Genomic DNA, 24669 nt, shown 5'->3' on the forward strand with positions numbered 1-24669 from the left:
TGTTGTCCAATAAGGCCATCGCTATTGCAGAACACCCAGTAGCTTTAGTTTCACTCTTTCACTATGCATGTTACATAAGCCGCTCTAAAAGCACTAGAAGTTCATACATCGCCTATGTAACTTAGAAAAAAAAGTGCTGCGTCACGAGCGGGCGTTCCTGCTTTTTTTTTTTTTTTTTTTACACAGGCAGCAAATCTTGGCAGTCTAAGAAAACAGTCATAAATATGTTGAGAAGAGTAGCCACTCATGAACGCACTAGACAGCCGCCTTCATAAATCGCAATGTAGCAAACTCTCGCTTATTATCAGTGTACAGAAGTACATATACGTTGCTGTAATCACGCAAAAGGCTCATATTGGCCTTCCACAATATTTAGTGCGCAAAATGGTCATCGAAGTTGGTTTTTACGCCTGCTGTGCACAGATCGTCTTACGATCACGGCCAAACTCCGGTGCGCACGCGGAAGTCGCAGTGTGTCGTGCGTATACGGCGGACAAAGTCGCCCTGCAGAATCGAGAACGCGCGGTATCCGTTTACAAACTAAATTAGATGTATCCGATTTAGCTTGTGAAATTACACAATGAACGTACGTGCCTGTGACACTGTCAGCTGTTAGTTTCGTCCTGCTTGGAAACATTCAATAGAAGCCGACGGCGGTCCACGATGTTCATGCCCAAAAGCACAACCTTGCCTCATTCTGGCTCGAAGTAACGAAATGTTTCCTTCGTAGCTCGCTCCGCGGAAGGAAAAAAAAAAACGCGTGCATAAGCTCCCGATAGCAGCGGTAAGCTGCTGCCCACAATCGTAGCACAGTTCCAGCAGTAAACACGATCGGCGTGCAAAACAACCACCGCCTGCAATACTTCGCACAACATAACATTTTATTTTCGTTCTTAGCAACCATTATCTCCGGGCACAAAGTATTTGTACTTCAGTAAACACTCAACCCGATGCGTGCCCGAATATCAAGCTCTTCCAACACGGCGGCCTTCCTGCGACGCAGTCGGCTTGGAAGGTATATGGCGGTGGCCGCTCAGTGTTGCCAGTCAAATCCCGACCTTTGCGGTACTCTGAAATTTTTTCCAGTGACTCTAGTGGGACACTCTGGCCAATCTGTTTCCGCTGCTGGTTGTCGCTCGTTACCATACCACCACGTGCGACGAAGGTCAGAAGGGCTTTGCAAGGCATGAAACGGGGGAAAGCTGCAAGAGAGGACGGAATAACAGTCGGTTTAATCAAACATAGAGAAGACATAATGGTGGGAAACCTGGCGGCTCTCTATACGAAGTGTTTATCGACCCCAAGGGTCTCAGAAAACTAGAAGAATGCAAACATTACACTGATCCACAAAAAGGAAGGCGTTAAAGAACCTAAAAGTTATAGGCCCATTAGCTTACTCCCAGTATTATATAAAATATTTACCAAACTAATCTTCAATAGAATAAGGGCAACACTGCAGTTTAGTCAACCAAGGGAGCAGGCTGGCTTCACGAAGGGATACTCTACAATGGATCACAGCCATGTCATTAATCAGGTTATCGAGAAAGCCACAGAGTACAATAAGCCTCTCTATATGGCTTTCATAAATTATGGAAAGGCATTTGATTCAGTATAAATACCAGCAGTCATAGAGGCATTGCGTAATCAAGGAGTACAGACCGCTTACGTAAATACCCTGGGAAATATCTACACAGATTCCACAGCGACCCAAATTCTACACAAGAAAAGTAGGGATATAACTATAAAGAAAGGGGTCAGACAAGGAGACACAATCTCTCCAATGCTATTCACTGCCTGCTTGGAAGAAGTATTCAAACTATTAAACTGGGAAGGTTAAGGAGTAAGGATCGACGGCGAATACCTCAGCAACCTTCGGTTTGCCGATGACATTGTTCTATTCAGCAGCACTGTGGACGAGTTGCAGCAAATGGTTGGGCAACTTGACAGAGTGGGGCTGAAGACCGTAAGAGTGGGGCTGAAGATTACTATGCAGTAGACAAAGATACTCATAAATAACCAGGCAAGGGAACAAGAGTTCAAGATTGCAAGTCAGCCTCTAGAGTATGTGAAGGAGCACGTTTACCTAGGTAAACTAATCACAGGGAAACCTGACCATGAGAAAGAAATTCAAAGAATAAAAATGTGTTGGATCGCATACAGCCGACATCCTGAGCTCTTGTCTGGGAGCTTACCGTTATCATTGGAAAGGAAGGTGCACAATCAGCGCATTTTACCAGTGCTGACATATGGGGCAGAGACTGGGAGAATGACAAAGAAGCGTGAGAACAAGTTAAGGACCGCGCAAAGAGCGATGGAACGCAGAATGCTAGACATAACTTTAAGAGACAGAAAGAGAGCGGTTTGGATCAGAGAGCAAACAGGTATAGATGATATCCTAATAGACATTAGGAGAAAAATATGGCGCTGGGCAGGTCATGAAATGCGCAGATTAGATAACCGTTGGACCATTAGGGTGACAGAATGGGTACCAAGAGAAGGGTAGCGCAGTAGAGGACGGCAGAAGACTAGGTACTGTGACGAAATTAGAAAATCTGCGGGTGCTCATGGGAAACGGTTGGCGCAGGGCAGGGGCAATTGGAGATCGCAGGCAGAGGCCTCCATCCCGCAGTGGCCATAAATGTGATCATTATGATGATGATGATGATGGTTTCTCACCTGGAGAAGAAACAAGAACGCATTCGTGACACGCACGGCCTCAAAGCTTCCGCCGTGCCCACTGGTCGGTGACCGCGAAGCAGTCGAGCTTTTACGCTCCCAAGGGGCTGACGTCGATGATGCTGGTGAGCGATGCGCAGCCATCCACGTGGGCTAGATGCGCATGCCCCAGGGCTCGTCGGTGCGATTGCGTGATCCTGGCCTGTGCCGTAGAACAAGCTGCTCCGTCATATCGAGTGCAAATGGTTCGTAGCGTTCTTCGGTCGGTGCAGCGCTAGGGTTGGCAAAAAGCACGGCCTGGAGAAGAAACAAGAACGCATTCGTGACACGCACGGCCTCAAAGCTTCCGCTGTGCCCACTGGTAGGTGACCGCGAAGCAGTCGAGCTTTTACGCTCCCAAGGGGCTGACGTCGATGATGCTGGTGGGCGATGCGCAGCCATCCACGTAGGCTAGATGCGCATGCCCCAGGGCTCGTCGGTGCGATTGCGTGATCCTGGCCTGTGCCGTAGAACAAGCTGCTCCGTCATATCGAGTGCAAATGGTTCGTAGCGTTCTTCGGTCGGTGCAGCGCTAGGGTTGGCAAAAAGCACGGCCTGGAGAAGAAACAAGAACGCATTCGTGACACGCACGGCCTCAAAGCTTCCGCTGTGCCCACTGGTAGGTGACCGCGAAGCAGTCGAGCTTTTACGCTCCCAAGGGGCTGACGTCGATGATGCTGGTGGGCGATGCGCAGCCATCCACGTAGGCTAGATGCGCATGCCCCAGGGCTCGTCGGTGCGATTGCGTGATCCTGGCCTGTGCCGTAGAACAAGCTGCTCCGTCATATCGAGTGCAAATGGTTCGTAGCGTTCTTCGGTCGGTGCAGCGCTAGGGTTGGCAAAAAGCACGGCCTGGAGAAGAAACAAGAACGCATTCGTGACACGCACGGCCTCAAAGCTTCCGCTGTGCCCACTGGTAGGTGACCGCGAAGCAGTCGAGCTTTTACGCTCCCAAGGGGCTGACGTCGATGATGCTGGTGGGCGATGCGCAGCCATCCACGTGGGCTAGATGCGCATGCCCCAGGGCTCGTCGGTGCGATTGCGTGATCCTGGCCTGTGCCGTAAAACAAGCTGCTCCGTCATATCGAGTGCAAATGGTTCGTAGCGTTCTTCGGTCGGTGCAGCGCTAGGGTTGGCAAAAAGCACGGCCTGGAGAAGAAACAAGAACGCATTCGTGACACGCACGGCCTCAAAGCTTCCGCTGTGCCCACTGGTAGGTGACCGCGAAGCAGTCGAGCTTTTACGCTCCCAAGGGGCTGACGTCGATGATGCTGGTGGGCGATGCGCAGCCATCCACGTGGGCTAGATGCGCATGCCCCAGGGCTCGTCGGTGCGATTGCGTGATCCTGGCCTGTGCCGTAAAACAAGCTGCTCCGTCATATCGAGTGCAAATGGTTCGTAGCGTTCTTCGGTCGGTGCAGCGCTAGGGTTGGCAAAAAGCACGGCCTGGAGAAGAAACAAGAACGCATTCGTGACACGCACGGCCTCAAAGCTTCCGCTGTGCCCACTGGTAGGTGACCGCGAAGCAGTCGAGCTTTTACGCTCCCAAGGGGCTGACGTCGATGATGCTGGTGGGCGATGCGCAGCCATCCACGTGGGCTAGATGCGCATGCCCCAGGGCTCGTCGGTGCGATTGCGTGATCCTGGCCTGTGCCGTAAAACAAGCTGCTCCGTCATATCGAGTGCAAATGGTTCGTAGCGTTCTTCGGTCGGTGCAGCGCTAGGGTTGGCAAAAAGCACGGCCTGGAGAAGAAACAAGAACGCATTCGTGACACGCACGGCCTCAAAGCTTCCGCTGTGCCCACTGGTAGGTGACCGCGAAGCAGTCGAGCTTTTACGCTCCCAAGGGGCTGACGTCGATGATGCTGGTGGGCGATGCGCAGCCATCCACGTGGGCTAGATGCGCATGCCCCAGGGCTCGTCGGTGCGATTGCGTGATCCTGGCCTGTGCCGTAGAACAAGCTGCTCCGTCATATCGAGTGCAAATGGTTCGTAGCGTTCTTCGGTCGGTGTAACGCTAGGGTTGGCAAAAAGCACGGCCTGAAGAAGAAACAAGAACGTATACGTGAGACGCATGGCCTCAAAGCTTCCGCTGTGCCCATTTTGTAATTACCCCTGTGTACCATATTTTGGCTAATAAAAAATAGCGGCAAGGACTTTCTGATTAGCTCTTGTACTTCAAGCTTATCCTGGTCGGGCCACGTTTCGGACAGTTGTGGGTCAGCCATTAAAAAATTGTTTCTTAATGAGGAAATTAAGCAAATTAAGCTTCATGTGGCCGGGATAGCATCAACGCTAAATTCTTGCCAAACATTAATAAGTACAGCTCTATCATTCTCAATTACATTGCGACCAAATTGCTCAGCAATAGATGCTTACCCAAGGATTGGAAAGTAGCCAAGGTCATGCCTTTCCATAAGTCTGGTGACGCACACAAAGTAATTATCGTGCGATATTAGTAACACCTCTTCCGTGCAAAATATTAGAACACGTCATCTTTACTCACCTAACTTCTTGGAGTCGAATAACTTCTTTCATTCATCCTAGCATGGTTTTCGTAAGCATTTTTCGTGTGAAGCACAGCTACTTACATTTACTAACGACCTTCATGCATTCCTTTACGCCGGCCTCATCACTCATTGCATATACTTGGGTTTTGTGAGAGCCTGTGACAGTGTAAACCATGAGCTCCTTATGCTAAAACTAACCAGCCTAAACGCTGACCCTTTAGTAGAACACGGGATACGCAACTTTGTTTCCAACCACACTCAATTAGTCACGATGAATGGAACCGATTCTCTAGAGGCACCTCTTTCCTCCGGAGTGCCACCGGGCTCAGTTTTAGGCCCATTATTATTCTTGATTTACATTAATGATTTACTTACCAGCAACGCTTCTTGTGTCTGTCTTTTTGCTGATGATTGCGTTATCTACCGCACCGTTTCTAACTATACTGGCATAGCAATCCTTCAATCTGACCTAAATAATATTTCTGCTTGGTGCGAAATATGGAAAATGAAACTTAACATCCTTAAATGCAAATCAATGAGAGTATCGCGAAATAACATACCTTACCCCAACCACCTTCTTCACAGCACTGTGCTTGAATCCGTAACTGCATACAAATACCTCGGTGTACATATTACTAATGACCTTTCATGGAAGTACCACATCGACCACGCAATATCAAAGGCCAATGACATGCTTGATTACCTGAAAAGAAACTTCTCTCTCGCACCTTCATCACTCAAGCGACAGTTATACATTCCTTATGTCCGATCTAATTTCGAATATACTTCATCAATCTGGGACCCTGGCCTTGCAACTCTTACCAATAACTTAGACGCAATGCCGCATCGTTCAGCATGTTTTATCCCAAGTAACTACGATCGAACATCCAGCGTAACTAACATGAAATCGATACTTAATCTGCCCCCGTTTGCAGATAGACGGAACCTATCTTGACTTGGTCTTGTTTCATAAGATCTATCATCATAACCATATTCTTAGGACCCGACTGATTAAAACGCCTAATTTTGTTTCATCTCGACTTGACCACCACCACAAAGTCTATGTCCCTCACCAAAACACTGTAACATACTCGCACTCTTTCCTACCCAAAACCAGCCTTGACTGGAAGCATCTTACCGCCTCATTAGGTAGCATTGCAAACTGTGACCATTTCCGTGAAACTCTTGCCAGCGCAATTTAACGCATTCCATCATTTTTTTGTAAACGTTCTTTATGTCGGTTGGAAACTTCATCGTTTAGTGTCTTAATCGGCTGCAATAGTATTTTCTTGCCGTAATTATTGTACAAGCCTTGCATGACAGTGGTTGAATTTTCGTTGTTATTAGAAATTACATTCGTTCCCATTTTTGAAATTTTCAATTATGTATGTGCAAGTAACTGTATTTATGTTGAAAGATTTACCCCTCCCCTCTATAAGGCTTGTATGCCTTGAGGGTACCATAAATAAATAAAAATTGGCTTCAGCCAAGCTCAGGTTACTTGCGTACGGCCTAAAACAGAATATGCTTGCGTGATTTGGGATTCAAAAACTAAACAGGATAAACGTAAGCTACAGATGATACAAAGGAAATCTGTTAGATTCATTTTTGGTAAATGCAGATGGTGCGACTTCCCAGCTAAGCTTGTAGACGAAAGTCACATTTTAAGATTGCAAATGCGTCGGAAATATGCTCGGATGTTGTTCTTGCATAACATGTAGAAGGGCAAAGTAGACGTGTCCGTACCTTCATATGTTCAACACCTAAATACACCAAAGTCTTGACACACTCACGATTATGCACTAAAACCGATATTTGTTAAAACCATTGCATTTAGGCATAGCTTTTTCCACAGACAATTTTCGACTGGCACACTCTTCCTAGCTACATATTCGAAGAGACTTCATAAAAGCACTGGAAGAGATCTTGTTCCTTTGGTCTTCTTTGTTTGTTGAATTATTTTTCCACGTATAAACAATATGTGAACTCGTTTTTGTGAACCCGCTTTCTTACTAATCTGTGTTTTGACATTACACTCCCGCTTGGGCATATCAGGCTTGCAGTACTGTAAAATAATAAAACGATAATTTAATTTTTCGTCTATGCATTCGAAAGGCATGCACCTTCTATGAGAAAGCTGTAGGTGAAGCCAGTGCGTTCACGCTTGGCTTCATCCAGCTTGGTCTAGCGCAACGCAAAACAAATGTGAGCGTCGACAGCGTATGTGTATCAAGATGGATGACCTGTCTTCCTCAAGTCGTAACAGTCGCTTTTAAGGACGCCGTCACAGAAGCCGGGCTACTGCTAATTGGAAGCTCGGCAAGACGGTCATTTGTTCTTCAGTTTTCGTGCGCGTCATTTATTATACACCTACGTCGAGAAACAAAAGAGCTAGGTGAAGCAAGCTAGGTGCGAGAAAGGTCGTGTCGCGACTTCTGGCATCGCAGTTGTTGAGCTGTGAAGTTGCGCCTTCGACACTGAGTGTTGTCCACTTTTCAAACGTTTTCTTGTTTTCCTCCTGTATCTGTTTTAACTGTATAGAGGTGAGTGTCTGTCCACGGGAGACAAGGTTTCAAAATCTTTGCGAGGTGTTGAGTGTGTACTTTTTAATTTCTTTAGGCGCTCGAGTGGCTATGCACCCACTGTAGTGTGATGTCGTGCAGTGATTGTCGTCTTTAACTGTGCTTTTTTTGCTATTCATGCGCCGTAAAGGCACCCTTACAGGCATTATAGGGAGTTACATAACACTACATAACGTATTACAGTGAATAAATGAATAAAACGAGCGCCATTTGCTGAGAACACAACTTGATAAAACCTACTGAAAAATACACTGCAAACATTGGAAAAAGTAGGACTAAAATGGTAGTGGAAACAATAGAGAATAATACAATTCTAAGCAGTGGGCACAATACAGTTTTAACAGCCGGCGCGCAAAAAGCACTCCAGTTTGCCAACAAAAGCGTCGCGGTTATTGACAGAAACGATTTCCGCAGGCAGCTTATTCTAATGGCAAGGGACAATGGCGAATGACGCATGACCTTGGTACGAGCGGTCTTTGATTATACTTGAAAGCCGTCGTCTAATCGGGGATAGATTTATTTATTTTTTTATAGATGCTGCGATCTGAAATCAGATCATAGCAGGGTGGGTATACATAGAAATATACAAGCATGTCTACACATACAAATCCATCACATATGCAGGCATTTTCAAACATTGGTGAAGAATACATAACATACAAGAAAAAAAAACATACAGGCAGATAACGCACACGAATTCATAACATTTGCAAGCATTTTTCAAACATTGATAAGGAATTCTGGGTAACAATATGAGAATTAAGATTATTCCAGTCTGTTATTGTCCTAGGAAAAAAAGAATATTTGAAACAGTTATTCCATGCGTTGATGGGGGTTATCGATAAAGCATGCCTTCGTCTCGTGCTATAACCTGATGAGTAAGTAAAGAACTTGGAAGTGTTAACCTTATAATGGTCGTTTACAAGTTGAAAGAGGAACTTTAATCGACAGATACGGTTGCGCACAGTCACCGGGGGTAATCCACTGCGCCTTACGAGCTCACCAACAGACGCGCGGCCGTAAGAACTAAAAACAAACCTAACTACCTTGTGCTGTACACGTTCCAGTTTTTTAATATTGGTTAAAGTGAATGGGTCCCAAATAATTACGGCATATTCCAACAACGGACGAATGTAGGAATTGTACGCCAGTAAACGAACATCAGACGTAGATGATTTCAGTGAGCGCCTCAAGAAAATGCAATGGGCCGGTTTGATGTGAGATTCTGTGAATGGCGCAGGATTGTAATAAAGTTGTTGAAAGTGAGATAACAGGGTAGCATGTCTTCGCGTTACTAGTCCACACAAATTTAGACGCGATTTGATATGAGTAATGCTGTAGTAGCGAGAGTACTTCCTTGTGATAAACCTTGCCGCCTTATTCTGCAATTATTCGAGTTTTCCGGCAAGGTATGCTTGAGGCGGATTCCAGATGATGGCTACGTATTCTAGCTGCGATCTGACTAAAGTTGTCTATGCTAGCAGTTTGGTTTTCTGATCTGCGGAATTTCAGAGACGCCTAATGAAACCCAGGGTCTTCGACGCTTTGGTGGTGATGTAATCAATGTGTTTATGCCATGTCAGGTCGCACGAAATATAAACGCCTAAGTTTTTTACTGCTGGAACTTTCTCAATGACCACGCTATTGGTAGAATAAAACGAGGACACAGTGGGTTTAGTTGTGGTAAATGTTACAGCTTTTGTATTGGAAACATTAAACTCCATTTGCCATTGTTTACACCACTTAGCGATTTCGTCAAGATCGGGCTGCAAGGCATTAGTACGAGAAGGTTCAGTGATGTTTCTGTAGATGACACAGTCGTCAGCAGATAGTCTAATGATAGAAGTAAGGTTGCTGCTTATGTCCTTATTTTAAATAAGGAAGAGAATAGGCCCAAGCACACAACCTCGAGACGACTATATAGGAGCTGCCATATTATCTACGGGACTGCTAAAGCTGAAAGAATTCTGCACAGCTTATCTTACAGAATTCGTTAGTTCCGCTCAATGGCGCAGTATAACGGTCTTCTGTGTCGACGAGGCTTTTTAAGGGTTTTCGCATCAAAGTTTCGCTTTCCCATCGTCTTGTAATGTTGGATCTGGAGGACAATCCCAATTGCTGTCCCCCAGATATAGGTCCTTGCCGTTGGGTGCGGGGGTTGGCCGAGGTTGAGGAGGACTTTCTGATGAAAACTGGAGGTTAATTTACATTATTTACAGTGAGAGTACAAAGAAATTAACAGTCATCAAGTCATTATACGGGCCGGCAGCAACTCGGACGCTGCGGCCCGTGGCAAGAAGCTCGAAAGAGATGAATGAAGGAATGCTCTCCTGCTGCTCCCAGTCTCTGGCTTTTAACCCCTTCGGTGTCTCGAAGTCACGTCCCATTCGGCCAATCGTCGAGCCCGCTCAGGTGTCGTCATTTTCGGCCAATGGTAGGCGCCCGTGCAAATGTAAGTCACACCCGGCGCAGAGGGTCGCTCCTTGGGCTCTAATTGTCCGAGGGGTTGCTTGTCTGCAGTATTACCTTCCCGGTCTGCAACTGCCGTCACAAAGGCGAATGGGGGGATTGCTGCCAGGGCTTCACGGTGCATTGCAACCGTCTTGCCTCGCGGCTTGCAAGCGCACAGCGGGGCAGGCGGTTTGTTCTCGAGCGACCTTTCAGAGCCGCAAAGCAGCTTTGCTCAGGACCCACGTTACCTGGAACAGTGCCAGGCTCCCGCTACACTTTAGGGAAGAGTCAAGCAGTGGGACAACAGCTTCACATGCGGCGCACGAGGTGGGAGACGCCAACTTGTTTGCACGTGCCGCACCTCGGGAACGTGGTAGATGTGCTTCTGCGCTTCTTAATTAGCTGTGAGACGATTCGATGTGGTCTGGTGAACTCGAAGGAGGCTCAGGAAAAGGTCCCGTATCTAACAGCTCCTCCTCGCCCGGAAGTTCGGATTGACCGGTGAAATCAATTCGCTGGCCATGAGGAACGCTGAAAGAACATGTAGGGTACTGGTGTCGAGCCTCGTGTGACGAACTTCGGGATCCTGGGCCCTGGAGAACGTACGCCAAACAAACAAAACAACATAGCGCTGCACCACGTGTAAGCGCAGGCTCTTCACCCTTGATTCGCCAGGCTATTACTAAGTCAAAATGAACCCTGATCTTTTCGTTCCCCGATTTTGATAAAGCAGTTCCAACCACCTTTCTAAACTGCTATCCATATCTCCTCAAATGCCGACAAGACCAGAGTGTTATTGTTGTTGCAAAACAAAGGGTCGCTGTCGTTGCAAACAAATAATGAGAACAGCCGAACATAACTTAAGTGTCCTAATTTCGCGAACAGCCTGTTCTTACCCTAGCGCAGTGGCGTACTTATCTCACGAACTGTTGCCACTAAACAGTCTGGCCAACTTCACAAGTACGTAATCACAAGCGCGCTAGCCTTGTGGTCACTATTCAGATCGCGTACTTGCGTCGTAGGCAAACCTTTCATTACGCTTACTCACGTTTCTTCCTTTAGTCCCTACAGGACACGTAACCTAAACAAGAACTTAATTTGCGTATCTTACGCACTCCGCAGAGCCCTTTAAAAAATGTGTCTCCTAATAGCTCGTTCCACGCCCGCTTTTTAGAGAAGTCAGAATACGGCTGCCCTCAACACACACGAGCAACCCAGTCAAAAATTTGCTTCCTTCCGTCCGCACAGGACACGCGCTAATGGAACTACGAACGCTTCTCAGTGCAACTCACGCACTTACTGAAAATCTACGCGCTTAACCTTAGAAACTTCAAAAACACTTATAAAAAGCAGAAGGTTAACTAATACACATGCGCGTTACCATAGGCCTCTCAACAATAACCTTGACACTCAGGTTACTCACGCACACAAAAAAGAAAGCGTATCTATTCATTAATGAACACCTCGCGAGACTAAATGCTTTAACAAAACACCTCTTTAAAACCTTGGAGCTTCTCAAAGAAAAACATAAAGCTCATACCTTACTTATTAAAAAAAAAATTAAATTATGGAGTTTTACGTGCCAAAACCACTTTCTGATTATGAGGCACGCTGTAGGGAGGGACTCCGGAAATTTGGACCACCTGGGGTTTTTTAACGTGCACCTAAATCTAAGTACACGGGTGTTTTCGCATTTCGCCCCCATCGAAATGCGGCCGCCGTGGCCGGGATTCGATCGCGCGACCTCGTGCTCAGCAGCCCAACACCATAGCCACTGAGCTACCACGGCGGGTCTTACTTATTGAAAGAAACTGTCTCAAATCGCGAAATCTTCAAATGCTAAAAAAAATACAACGTTTCACTTCTACGGAAGCTCTCATGGCCTCCCGTTCCAAATGTTTACGACTGACTCATACTTTTGAGCCGTACCCGAGGTTGTCGCGGTTGAAAAGCTACTCTGGCTACCCAGGAGCAACAAAAGGGCTCACACACAATCAGCTCCTTCAAGACGTTATAGTCTCCTGCCAATTTGTGTTCGGGCGCCCCGCTTTCATCATGACCTCGATTGACCGCGTCGCGACTCCCTACCACCTGGTCTCGTCGTGCCACCTTGCGCTTCTTTGTACTACACGCTGAACTTCGATAAGAACGACGGACCGACAAGGAACATAACAGCCCCGTGCCCTTTGTCCGCGTCCATTCAGAACATGCTTCTCGGTCTCTTTTTGACCTGTTGCTCGAACGTCTTTGATGCGTCAACATCGTCAACGACGACCGCACCTTTCTATTCCTTGCGCCCTGGCTTTTTGCGTCTTTCGCCGTCCTTGGCTGCGCTACATTAGCCACCGCATTCCGATCTTTAGCGCGCTTCTTTCTACGGCGCTTTTTCCTCGAACTCTCTTTCATGTCGCCTTCTCGCGCCTCGTGCTGGCCGGTACACATTTCGTCGGCCCGGATCGGTCTCTTACCCGCGCAGTCTGAAGGATTCCCAACTAAATCACACCTCTTTTGGCTACCTAGACTGGCGGAGAGGTGCCCCGATGCCTGAACAATGCAGTTGTCTTCCCTTGAGCTATGGAGCTCGCAATCCTGAGAACTGCCCTCAACTGCATCGTCAAGCTCGCACTTCACTTCGGCACGCAGATCTGGCTCGACATGGGTGCTCGCGTCTGTCGGGCCACCACTATCCTGTACCTCGCTAACGACCTCGTTACCATGAGATGCAACGCACACGCGAGGTGACTGTGCCAATTTGTTCGCAGCTGGCCTAGCTGTCTCTACAGTGCTCTGTTGGTACAGCACCTCGTCGCTCTCACTTTGGCCTTTAACGCCCTCTGCTGCCACTAAGGCATCGTTAGCGGCTAACACTTCGAGTTTACTGATGAACATGCTGCTAATCTCGCAGGTGCTACTACTTTTCTCGGCTTTCCCCTGAAATCTGCTATCGACTCCCTCCCACTTTCGCTGCGCCCAGCCTACAGATTTCCCAAGCCGCTGTTTACATCGCTCGATTTCCTGCTCCAAACCTTCAATCTCTTTGTTCAATGCAGCATCGTACTGCCTCGTTACTTCTGTTAGGTCTTTCTCCTGCGAAATGCTTTTCAGTTCCTGCCTAGCTTTCTCCTGTTCGTGCCTAAATTCTCCCTGTTCTTGCCTGATTACTTCCTGTTTCCGTTTTTTGCTTAGAATTGGGTTACTAATTTGCTCTATGAATTTCAAATCATTGTTACTTGCGAGAATGGTTTTGCGAATTTCTGCTTCCGTCAAGTCCTCTACAACGTTTACCTCGACCTCTTCACACAACCACAACAGGTCAGCTCTCGTCAACCTTCTAAGATCCATGGCAGCTGCCCCGACTGGTGGTTAGAACTGTTTTCCTTAATTAATTTGTGCAAACACACAATAGGCCACAAATTCCCGATTCCTAGAACTATCAAAATAAACACAACATTTCAAGTCTGGCAAATCAAAAGGAAAAAAACCACGCGCTCATTTACGGTTGCAGCACCCTGCCATCTGGTTCATCGATCCGCTCTTCCCGGTTCCTCAGGACTCTCTGGGTCGAAGGCTCGCTCTGCTTCGCTGTTCCCTGTTCCTCAGGACTACTTTGGACGAAGGCTCTCTCTTCGCTGTTCCAAGTTCCCCGGGACTCCCTTGGATGAAGGCTCTTTTTCGCTGTTCAGGGTTCCTCAGGACTCTCTGGGTCGAAGGCTCTTCTTCGTTGTTCCCAGTTCCTTAGGACTTCTCTCGACGAAGGTTCATCCGTAGCGCTGCCACCAGTTGTTGGATCTCTTTGGACGAAGGTTCATCCCTAGCGCTGCCACCAGTTGTTGGATCTGGAGGACAATCCGAATTGCTGTCCCCTAGATTTTGGACCTTGCCGTTGGGTGCGGGAGTTGGCCGAGGTTGAGGAGGACTTTGAGATGTAAAGTGGAGGTTTATTTACATTATTTACAGGGGGTGTACAAAAAAATTAACAGTCAAAGTCATTACGGCCCGGCAACTCGGACTCGGACGCTGCGGCCCGTGGTTGCGGAGCAACTCGGACGCTGCGGCCCATGGCAAGAAGCTCGAAAGAAATGAATGAAGGAATGCTCTCCTGCTGCTCCCGGTCTCTAGCGTTTAACCCCTTCGGTGTCTCGAAGTCACGTCCCGTTCGGCCAATCGTCGAGCCCGCTCAGGTGTCGTCATTTTCGGCCAATCGGCGAGCCCGTGCAGGTGGCGTCATTTTCAGCCAATGGTAGGCGCCCGTGCGAAGTCAAGTGCATGTCCAGCTATTATTGCCGCCTTTTCAAATATCGGTACGCAGCTGCGTTGATTAGAATGTACACCAAGAAATTACTCTTTCCCTTTCTGCACTTCCAGGCTACGTTCCTGAAATCTCACATTTAGCTCCCTGTTTGCTCCTCGCACATCATAAGAGAAGGGTTATTTCATATACCACACCCATTGAGCCTTTAACAAACTTCTTTCTGTACTTTGTGTTGCATTTTTCGTTCACAGGACTTGTCCTAGCACACAGCTGAGAAAGAATGTGCGGGGATAAAAAGACAACAGAAACTCCCGCCCCCTGCACTAACTTCTTAAACCTTCTTAAACGAGATATCGTATAGGTACGGCATAACCGCTATCTTTTTTCGAACATTTTCTTGTGCGTCAGAACTGATGTCACAGTTTTTCGACTTCTTGTTCAGTGCCTCCGAAGCAGAAACAAAATGATCGGGGGAGGTAACTTTCTGCGGTTAGCCGAGCAACCTGCGTACAGAAGCCCTCCTGCATCGAGTGGTAACAGGACTGATGTAGGGCATTCGACAAACACGAGTGAACAAAACCGCGCTTAAGGAGCTTGCTATGCGCAAGCCCTAATGGGAAAACGAACTTATATGCGCGAGGCTCGCACCTCCAGCGGACATAGTCGCCCGAAAAATAAAGCCTTCATTAAACCGAGAAACATTAAGGAACCGCTACCTGGAATCACGTGCGTGAGCAGATCCACGCATTCCTCGACCAGCGCCAACGCCTGCTTAAGGGCGGACCTCGTAGCGCGGCATTATCATCTTCAAAAGGATCAGGTAACCACCTAAAAACCACTATATTTGACTACATTTGGTCTTGCTAATCGCAATGAAATGTTTCTGTGTAAATGAGCCAAAAACAGTTCACTCAGTAAAGGGGCCATGCAAGAACGGCGCTCTTTTGAAGAAAAATCCGCCCATTACATTCGGCGAAAGTGGCCCTTAGGTAAAGCTGCAACAGATCAACAAAACCAGCAATCGTGAGGCCACAGTCGTTTTGAAACGCCACAGGGCCAAATTCAAACATAGCTTCTTCAATAACACACATAAGGACTTAATTTGGAATTGAGTAGTACAAGTATCTTAAGTTGACATATATGGCTTCGTACGCATTGAGTGTATACTCGGACATGTACTGAATCATCTGTGAAGTACTGTTAACTACGAAAGGGTCATCAAACTGTAGTTACTTTAGGTGACCTTGAAGTTAGAAAGTGAGCGATTTTTGTCACGTTCCCTTTTCAGATATGCTTACACGGAAGGACGTTTCACCCTTGTGTGTTTTTGCTGAGAAAACATTTCCAAAGTCAATTTTACTTTATTTTCAACGGATTGAGCAAGGCTACTAAAATTTAGGATGCTTACGAGACATTTTGCCCTAGACTTGGTATTCTTCAAGTTAACATCTGACCGAAGGGTAAAAAGAGAATCGACTGCAGCTTGAGCTTTCGGCCAAAGCTACCCATGTCGTGTCACAAAGAATTCGCATTGCTTGTCTGAAGGCTGAAAACAGAGTTTATTCCGTGTAAGGTACGACACTACCTGTCCAACCGGAACACTTTCCTTCATGCTGGATATATCGGCAGAGCACACTACAGGCACGCACCTGTCAGCCTCACATTCAGGGCTACACCTAGCTTTATTACGCACTAAACTTAGAAGTTCCCCCGAAGAGTTCATTCTTTCGACTTGAAATACAGCCCCAAAAGCAACAGTCCGCTAACGAAGAAGGGTAAGGTAACCCCTTAATCACTCTGGATTGGTCCCGATGGCATTCTATGGTTGGGCAGGTTGCGGTCCCACAGCCTCCTTTTTAACGAAGCAAAATTGCCTTTAACCAAACCTAAATCTTTGTGCACTTGCTCGATCGGTTGAAAAGAAAGTAAAATTGGATTGGACATGCTTTTCTCAGCGCAAATACATTAGAGTGAGACACCTTTTCGCGTAATCATATATGAAAAGGGAAAGCGGCAATATTTGCTCGTTTTCTCGCTCCAATGTCACCTAAACTTCTTACCGGTTCATGACTCTTTGATAATCCATAATTCTTCACAGATTATTCAGTATATGTCCGAGCACAAACTCTTTCCGTACAAAGCCATATTTAGCAACATAGAACACACATGCCCCTGCATTCCGGCCATGCTTTCTACAGCAAAGCTGTTTACCCCTAGCCCCTGTATGCATCCCCCGCATGTTTCCCAGGGGCACAGGGGAGGGCTACCCTGGACGGCTTATATCGGTATGGACGACAGGAATGTAAGTGCAATATACTGGGCATGCGTTCCCAGGGGAGCACCCTAGCCGGCGTACGTCTGTGTAGGGGACAGCAATGTTGGCGTCGTTCCCGGAGATAGTAAAATACAGGGCATGCGTTCCCAAGGAGGTACCCTGGCAGGCTTTCGTATAGCGGCAGCAATGTGTGCGCCGATCCTGGAGATATTACAATACCGGGCATGCGTTCCCGAGGGGGCACTCTGGCTTGCTTACGCCCGTATAGCAACAGGAATGTGTCAGCCGATCACGGAGATAATACAATACCGGGCAAGCGTTCCCGAGGGCGTCCCTGGCTGGCTCACGTCCGTATAGCGAAAGGAATGTGTCCGCCGATCACGGAGATAATGCAATACCGAGTATGCGTTCCCGAGGGGTACCATGACCACCATACGGACGTATAGGCGACAGGAATGTCTGCGCGAATGCCTGAGATAGTACAATACCGGGCATGCGTTCCCAGGAGGGAACCATGGCCACCATACGGACGTATAGGCGACATGAATGTCTGCGCGAATCCCCGTGATAGCACAATACAGGACATGCGTTCCCAGGAGGGAACCATGGCCACCATACGGAGTTATAGGCGACAGGAATGTCTGCGCCAATCCTGGAGATAGTACAATACCGGGCATGCGTTCCCGAGGAGTAACCATGGCCAGGATACGGACGAAAATGCGAAAGGAATCTCTGCGCGAATCCCCGAGATAGTACAACACAGGACATGCGTTCAGAGGAGTGTACAATGGCCAGAATACAGACGTATAGGCGACAGGAATGTCTGTGCGAATCCCCGACATAGTACAATAGCGGACATGCGTTCCCAGTAGGGTACCATGGCCGGCAAACGGAGGTATAGGCGACATGAATGTCTGCGCGAATCCCCGAGATAGCACAACACAGGACATGCATTCCCAGGACGGTACCATAGCAGGCATACCGACGCATAGGATACAGGAATGTGTGCGTCAATCCCCGAGATAGTACAATACCGGGCATGCGTTCCCGAGGGGGTCCCTAGCCGGCTTACGTCCGTATATCGACAGTAATGTGTGGGCCGATCTCGGAGATAGTACAACACAGGACATGCGTTCAAAGGAGAGTACAATAGCCAGAATACAGACGTATAGGCGACAGGAATGTCTGTGCGAATCCTCGAGGTAGTAAAATACAGGACATGCGTTACCAGTAGGGTACCATGGCCGGCATACAGACGTATAGGGGACAGGAATGTGTGCGGAAATCCCCTAGATAGTACAATACCGCGCATCCGTTCACGAGGAGGTACCATGGCCGGCACACCGACGTATGGGCGACGGGAATGTCTGCGCGAATTCGCGAGATAGTACAATACAGGACATGCATTCCCACAAGGGTACCATGGCCGGCATACGGACGTATAGGCGACAAGAGCGTCTGCGCGAATCCCCGAGATAGTACAATCTGCTGAAAAAATCGCAGTTTCGCCCGAAAGGCAAAGCATCGATTGTGATAGCAAACCAGTAGACAGACATGCAAAATAAAAGATAGCAGATTTCCTAGGTATATCTTGTGGCGCAAAATACATTTCGTGAAAAGGGACAGAAGAAAGGAAGGCAGTGAAGCGCCAAACTACCAACTGTTTAATGACAGCCTGAACAAACGTATAGAAGAAAAGACAACTTCCGCTCATGCGCAGAGAGCCAAGGTGTGACAGAACAACATGATCATGATAACATACTTTGGATGAAGCACATTTCTGCGGAATATAATACGATAGATAAATCGCTGACACAATGAGACCCTTTCTTTTTAATATGAAACTCTTCCAACAACTCTCTTGCAGTTTGGTCCCTACTTTTGCCAAGAATGAATACTTGTTCAAAGCATGGCGTACAACGACAGGCTTTACAGTGCGCAGGAAGATGCGACTTGTCACACTTACCGATACTATTAGCGTGCTCCCTTTCTTCTGTCCCTTTTCACGAAATGTATTTGGCGCCACAAAGTATACCTAGGAAATCTAAGCACCAACCCGCCCAAGAAGAAGTCCTTTTGGAAAAGATAGTAGATTTATCGGTCGTATAATCTCGGAAATATTCTCTTACTCACTGAACTAACACGCATGGTGTCAGCACGCAGGAGCAAACATGAACACATCCCACTCGCTGACCGCAGACGCTGGTTGTCGAAACGCTGGCGTGAGCAAGCGCCGTAGCAGCCACGAGCGAAGTGACCTTCGTGCTGCCTATCGCTTCAACGCAAACTGAGTGGCGAGAACACATAACGCACAAAGGTATGGTCTGTCTGCAGATCGCTTTCAAGATACGGCCACGCGGCGTACGCAGTTGCTGGCAGAGTAGAAAACTCATCTCCTCATGCATTTCCGCGTTGCAACGCCACTATGAACCCACGCACCGCGATCGTCAGTTCCCCTATCGCCCGATTAGGAAATACGCAGTTGCTGCCACAACGCCGCCCCTCGTTCCCGCCTATCCCCCCTCAGGCTTTCACGAGACGGAAGACGGCGCGTTTGCTCTCCGCTTGCATCGCGCGCGCCAGATTGAGCCGCGATCGTGGGATCTCCTCGCGTGCTTTCCCTCGCACATACAGCATACGGCGCGCGGCGACGGTGTTAACGCCGTTCGACTTTATACGGAACATTATGGCGACGCTGACGCAGACGACGAAAACGCGCGTGGAATGTCCACATAATTGCTATCACAGTGAAACATGTAGGCCAGGACTGCTGCTAATATTATCAGGCCAGTTTTGTTACCGTCACATAGGGTATTATATAGTGTTTCGAAGGCGAAAAATTCAGCGCGAACACTCAATACAACCCACAAGGAAGAGACCAGACATGCACTGGCACTGCGCTTGTTTTGTCTCTTTGTTGTGGGTTGTCCTGGGTGCTTGCGCTGAATTTTTAACCTCCAGTATACTATGTACCAACTAGCCCTAACCGAAGCGTTGTCAGGGTATTACATGTACATCCACAGACAGATTCGTTTCAGGCCTGAATTCATGGTTCTGGAGGCTCACGTTGGCCATAAGGGTCGCATAAAATACGCTGATGCCGAAGGCAGTATGTCGTGTGGGCTACTCATTAAATTTCAGACGCTTACCACTATAAATTGAACAGACGGTATGGCTCAACCAGTTGAGCAAGCACATTATAGTACATTATACTACACATAGTACATTAAGTACATTGTAGAATTGATTGCGATAACGTTTACCTTGAGGATATTTTATTGTCATAGAGATAACTTGCTTCAGGTAGACACAAACACGTGATAAACATTGGTCATGAATATTTTCTTTGATTTTATTTGCAATCTTACCCTAATTAATATCATCGACCTGCATATTTACGCCAACAGATGACATAACGTTCTTAGTAGCAAGCGGAACTGGAAATTGTGCAATGTCTCATGAAGCACTGGTCTGAAAGAGCAGCCTGTCTGCAGGGCGCTAATTTTTCCAGTAATTTTAACGAAGGCTTTGTGCAAACATTTGCTGAAAAGAACCACATAATGCTCACAGTAATCTCTTTCCTAACCTATTGAAAACAACAATCCAAGTAGATCGGATGAACTATTTGTTTAAATTATATTCAGTGCAAGGTAATCAATAATCTATAAGGAATGAGTAGATTGACCCTTTTAGTTATCTACTGCGTGTATGTTTGGGTGCATTGAAAGCTGTGTGCCTTCACCTATAAGCTTCAGCTCTTGCTCCTGAAAAGCCATTCCATGGGACTGTATTTATGGTTACCTAAATTTGTAGCAAATGAGCATTTGTGTTTGAAAGCCAGTATCCATTTCCTTCTTGGTGAGCTGGAAGTGCTGACAGTGCAATAATTCATATTGTACATTCCTAATTTCGTTTTCAAACGATTTTCATCTCATAGCTCAGAATTCTTATCGGTCTGCACTGGTCTCGATACAACAGATCTCATATTACTCTAAGCTAACTGCTCTTGACTCGTCAAACTATTTGCCAAATTCCTCTTATTTCAAGAACTGTTGCTTTTCTTTTGGTCTAATTTGACTATAGCAGGGGCGTCAAGGACAGCACCACTTTCGGACATATCTTCGAAAATTACCTCTCTTCTGCAGATAATTTTTTCTACATGTTGTTTCTTTTATGGGCTCTTTATTTGCGACATACGGCGTTTCAATTTTCAGGAAAAATATCTACATCGTATCGCACAGAAATTGTCAATCTTGCCAGGAGCGGCTTTTCTGCTTCAGTGATCTCGAAGGGGCTTCATGTGCGGAGGTCGACCTTGTATTGTGCCATAAGTCGCTTCCTATAACGTGGAGCACTCAGTGACAAAAATGTGGGCGGCCTGGATCTGCTGTCAATGAGGAAAACGTAAAACGGGTTTGAGAAAGCTGTCGAACCTGTTTCACGCTTCACAATCCGATTAACTCCCGGAAGGCGAATGCTAGTTTCGGTTTCAAGGAACATGCGCGCTCCAAGCGGTTGCCGGACATCCCAACTATTTCTCTGTTCGTCAATTTTACATCGGGCAAAGCGCGGCAAGTAGTCGTCTTCGTGCGTCCGTCGAGCTTACCTCCGCTGACTGTTGTCACTCGCTCAGCGATATCCCAAGTTGGAGCGCGCTTGGCCATCTGCTTCGCTTGTCGTCCCAGGTATGAGAATGGGAAACATAAGGCAGACAACCTTTATCAGGCGTGCGACGAACGGAAGACCAAGCATTAGACGACTGTAGACGACTGTAGGCGACTTAGACGACCCGGCTGTATGTTTGTCACTGATTGATGAAGCGTGGAACGTACTTTTGCTACTGCTGGCTGGGGATGTAGAACTGAATCCCTGACCTTGTGATATCGAGTTAACGTTAAAAGAAACATGCAAGAAACCTTGCAGGCCTCCATAAACAGCGTTTCTGTTTCACAATCATCTCTTGAAAAATCAATGAACGATAGGTTCGATAAACTAAACGACGTACTCATTGTCATTGCAAAACACACAGAGCAACTGGCTCAGTTACGGTCAAAGGTCAGTTCTTTGAAAGAAAATTAAGCAATCAACAGAAGAAGTTAAATGACTTGGAAGACCGAAGTCGACGAAGAAGCCTTATAATTCTTGGCCTTGATGAACCAACAAATGAGAGCCCTGGTGACTTGAGAAAGCGGGTCCTTGATGACATATTTTGTGCGAAACTAGATGTCACAACCAACACAGTCGAACGGATACACAAACTAGGTAGAATCAGCGATAAACCTACGCCTGTCTTGCTTAATTTCTTTGACTACAATGACAAAGTGTGTGTATTGAAGAATTGCTTTAAGCTCAAGAAAACAGGTATATCGATCTGTCACGATTACTGTAAGGCTACGCTGACAAAGCGTTCTCATCTTTGGCGGTATGGTAAGCAATTTAAAGATGAGGTGTGAAAATTTTTACTGCACTATGACCGGCTACGTGTAGACGACAAAATATACGAATGGGACGAAGTAAGCTCGCAGGTTGTCGCGCTTCATAAATCCGGATCTACACAGACATCCAACTGACCCGAAACGAAAGAACTCCGAATTGTCTTGCTTAATGCAAGAAGTCTTGCCAATAAGTCCAATCAGCTTGAAGGCATTCTTTTCCTTCACAACCCTCATATACTTGCCGTAGCTGAAACATGGCTTACACCTGATATTAATGATTACGAAATTATTCCACCTTCCCACAAAATAATAAGACGCGATCGCGAAGGACGAGGAGGGGCGTGGCTATAATAGTAAAAAATGAAGTACAACGTGTCGAGCTTAAGGGCATTCGAAACCATGAAAGTGTCTGGCGTAAAATCGATTACAAAAGATTTCTACTTTGTTTGGCGTAGTTTAACGGCCACCAAAAAGCAATGTGACATACCTGGAAGCACTGGCCGCTTACCTAAAGCGTATGCTCAAACCGAATCACAAGCTGGTGCTCAATGGCGATTTCAACTTGCCAGGCATAGACTGGAATGCACTCGCTATCTCGGGGCCCGATGATGCTGACGATAAACGCCTACTTCTTGATTCTTCATTTTTTCATGACTTGAAACAAATAGTCACTATTCCGACTCGCACCACTGTAACTGTGCAATCGATTCTCGACCTTGTATTTCTGAAAAAAAATCCTGAAGATTAATCAGTTATTATTGCCGATGGTATCTCGAACCACAATATTGTTAAAGTTGCTCTAAAAATTAATAGCAGAAAAACGCCTCCCTCGGTGGCAACTTCTCGTGACTTTTCCGCTGCAGATAATGAATCTGTCCTAGATGCAATGCATCTCTCGCTTTCTGATTTTGAGCATGGTGGCGATGTTTCTCATCTTTGGAACTAGTTCAAGAAATTAGTGTCATCATGCATTGACAAGTTTGTTCCTTAGCGTAGAAAGATTACAAAGCGTCGGAACCCATGGATTAGTAGGGACATAATCCATCTAAAGCGGCGTATTAAACGAAAAAGGAAGAGTAAAACTACGTCAGCATTAACCGCCCTTCAAGAACAGCTGGTTACTAAATTGAAGCTTGCGCGTAGTAAATTTTATGTCCAAACTCTTACAGCTTTCTTGAAGGAATCTCCTGAGAAATTCTGGCGCTACTTGTCAGGTTCCCAACCGTGTCTGAATTATCTGAAGATTAATGGTAACATGTGTACAAACCTTACCTTACTTTAATTGTATATGAATTGAACAATACTTTTCACCAAGCGTTTACAAGACCAAATGTTCAATATTTACGAACGCAATACTCTGACCTACCGCACGTTGCAAACTCAATGCCTGACGCAGTTCTTGGTCACGAAGGAATACTTTCTCTTCTTTTAAATGTAAAAATTAAAAAGTCAAGCGGCGCTGACGGCATGCCGAATGCCTTCCTTGTACGCTACTCAGAGATTGTGTCACATTAACTTTATCTTCTGTTTAACGCATCACTCAACCAAAGCTCCTTACCCGCAGATTGGCTCACGGCAACAGTAGTTCCCGTATTTAAATCGGGAAACAGGCTAAAAGCTTGTAACTACAGACCGATTTCTCTAATAAGCACATGCTGTAAATTGCTTGAGCATGTAGCAGCTCACCATATATCGCAGCACCTTGAACAAAAAAAATTCTTCGTTGAGTATCAGCACGGTTTCCGGAAGACTGTCTCAATAACTACACAATTTCGGTCATACATGATTTTGCTTCAGCTCTAGATAATTGTAGGCAGATAGATGCAGTTTTTCTTGACATGTCAAAAGCTTTTGATCGTGTGCCACACAGTTTACTCATTGAAAGATTAAGGGATGCCGGGCTTCCTGAGAAATTCATATTGTGGTTCCAGGCTCATCTGAATAATCGGTCACAGTTTGTGGAGTGTGCGGGTGTTAGGTCTGCTGATCTGCCGGTATTGTCTGGGGTTACACAAGGTTCAGTGCTTGGTCCTCTGTTGTTTTTAATTTATATAAACGGCAGTGTTTCTAACATCGATCATCCTGTTACAGTAAAGTTGTTCGCTGATGACTGCGCGATGTATAGTGTTGTCGATAGCTCCTCTCGCCAAACACTACTGAATAATAGCCTCTGTAAACTCGCGGACTGGTGCGAACGAAACGGTATGCAAATCAATTTTGATAAAACAGTCGCTATGACAGTAACCACAAAGAAAAGTCACTGTCTCATCCGTACCACATTGCTAATAAAACTATTCAATCAGTAACGTCTGTCAAATATCTAGGACTAACTATCACAAGCAACTTAAAATGGGACAAACATTTGCTGAACGTTTGCACAACAGCGTTTAATAAAGTGCTTCTTGCGCAGGAAATTAAAAGACTCACCGTCAAGTGTTAAACTCGAGAC

At 46.5% G+C, this 24669-nt stretch overlaps 1 protein-coding gene and 1 long non-coding RNA gene across 2 annotated transcripts in view; both read right to left on the reverse strand.

The window, feature by feature from the left end:
* LOC126520634 (monocarboxylate transporter 12-B-like) overlaps nucleotides 1-24669 on the reverse strand; it is a 100028-nt gene that overhangs the window by 61021 nt on the left and 14338 nt on the right. The window lies entirely within an intron of this gene.
* LOC129382178 (uncharacterized) lies at nucleotides 864-6635 on the reverse strand. Its single transcript, XR_008610258.2, has 2 exons — nucleotides 2677-6635; nucleotides 864-1202 (listed from the first exon to the last, which is right to left on the reverse strand). It is a non-coding gene; the product is annotated as an uncharacterized lncRNA (long non-coding RNA).

Source organism: Dermacentor andersoni, chromosome 3, assembly GCF_023375885.2.
Source record: "Dermacentor andersoni chromosome 3, qqDerAnde1_hic_scaffold, whole genome shotgun sequence".
Taxonomy (NCBI): Eukaryota; Metazoa; Arthropoda; class Arachnida; order Ixodida; family Ixodidae; genus Dermacentor; species Dermacentor andersoni.